At 36.7% G+C, this 2,024-nt stretch overlaps 1 protein-coding gene across 1 annotated transcript in view; it reads right to left on the bottom strand.

Annotated features, from left to right (window-relative positions):
* The window catches only part of UTRN (utrophin), a 522,534-nt gene that overhangs the window by 358,984 nt on the left and 161,526 nt on the right, over nucleotides 1-2,024 (bottom strand). The window lies entirely within an intron of this gene.

The raw sequence follows: 2,024 nt of genomic DNA on the forward strand, positions 1-2,024 counted from the left end.
GTGTGTACATACATATATATACACATAGATATAAAATGTTATTTTAGCCCTGGAGTGCCTATATATAGGGCTAAAATAGCATGTCAGAGAGAAATCAAGCATCCACATTCCAAAAGTTACCACAAGCACATTTCAACTATCATTATCTCAATTGGCACTAAAAACATTGTTAATTGGCATTAAGAGACAAAAGGGAAAAAAATCATAGGTGAAAAAAGTAGTGGTCAAAATACGTAGATTAGTTAGAAATAATAGAGACAGGCCCGCTGTTCACAGAATCCAAACTTTTGGGAGTCAGTTGTGTTTCAGAATTAAGAATTTTTTGTACATTAGAAAACTAATATTATGAATGTATCTATATTACCCATTACCCCTGAGCAGGGTCTGAGGAACCAATCAAACACATTAATATTTCCGCAGCGAGAAGCAAGGCTATTCACACTAAGCAGGATAAATAAAGACTATAACAAATAGCCTCATGTCAATTCAAAGCTTTCTGTTATCAGAGCTTTTTTTTTGGATTTTGGCATTATAGATAAGGGATTGTGGACCTATAACTGTGAATGACCAAATTACTTTGGCCAATTGCAATTCATACAAAACATTTCCTTTGAAAGCTCATATTAAACTTCGTACATTATGCTGCAGTATTCAATGTACAAGCACAACAACCCCTCACCCCTCCAGAATTTGGCTGACAATGATGTATACACAGAACAGGCAGCGAGATAAGGGGAGAGCCAGGGTGAAAGGCCTCTCGGTGGTCATTACCGTGGATGGCCACAGACTGGAAGGTGTTACATTATTCATAGAAGAGGCCACCAACCCTTTAATCTGATCTGGTTTCTAAACTCAACACAGATAAGAACCAGGAAGCAGAATCACAGACATATCCCAGAGGCAGGTACACAAAGCAGGCACCAGCAATAGCTGACATTCTGATTCCAACAAGAAAAATGAAACTTTTTTAAAAAGGTAAGTGCCTAATGGGGCAATCTAAAGGCTTGAATTCCAATCCCACCTCCACCGTTATGAGCTGTGTGAGATCATGAGTAATTCCTTAACTTCTCTGTACTTCAGTTTATTCATTGACACAACATTGATAAAAATGCAGCCTGTCTACTAAGGCAGTTGTGAAGATTACATGAAATAATGCATGGGAAGAGCTTAGCACACTGGCTGACAATGAGAAGATACCCAGTAAAATGTATACACTAAAAATAAAGCACAAAATCTCACAAAGCATAGCAGCCTGAATAAATTTACTACCAATTCTTCAGAACTCAGAGCATGGAGAGCATCGCCATTGTTCAGCGTAGAAAAATATTGTATAATCTTGGCTGTGCTCCATGAGGTTGAACATGTCATTTAACTTCTCTGAGCCTGAGAGCATTAGTTTAGACCACGTATTCTCAATGGAGGTAATAAGTGGTTATTTGTGGAAGAAAGGGCATGGAAAAAGTTTACTCTTTTAATGAATAAAGCACACCCATACAGTCCAGAAACAGATACACAGTATACCATGGTATTAAAATTTCAGGGGTTGGGGCGGGAGGTCTAAAAAGGCTCCTTAAGGAAGGAGCAAGTGGTGTTTACAAACCCCAGTTTAGATGAACTATAATGTCCCTTACATCTCTTAAATTTCCTTAATTCTGTCTTTGCAACAATAATGCCAAGAATTCCCCAAAAAGTTAAATACAGGTTCACATACTTTGTTTAAGAAGGCAAAGATTTATATATTCCAGAAAGACATCCATTTAGAACAGTCAAAAATCGTAAATATCATTATGTTTGAAAGAGAAAACTCTCTTAATATACAGAAATCCTAGCTGCCATTCATGAAGAGATCCTGTGAGCCAGTTTTGTTCTATTTTCCCTGCTTTATAGATAACAATACATCTAAGTAACGTATAATACTAATACAATTAATTATGTTCCCAAAAAATGCAGAAAGAAAATAGAATAAGGATAACCACTTGTAACTACAAAAAATTTGGAACGCTGTGGTTGTCTTAGCTATGATA

This window comes from Propithecus coquereli, unplaced genomic scaffold, assembly GCF_000956105.1.
Source record: "Propithecus coquereli isolate 6110/MARCELLA unplaced genomic scaffold, Pcoq_1.0 Scaffold48, whole genome shotgun sequence".
In the NCBI taxonomy this organism is placed as follows: domain Eukaryota; kingdom Metazoa; phylum Chordata; class Mammalia; order Primates; family Indriidae; genus Propithecus; species Propithecus coquereli.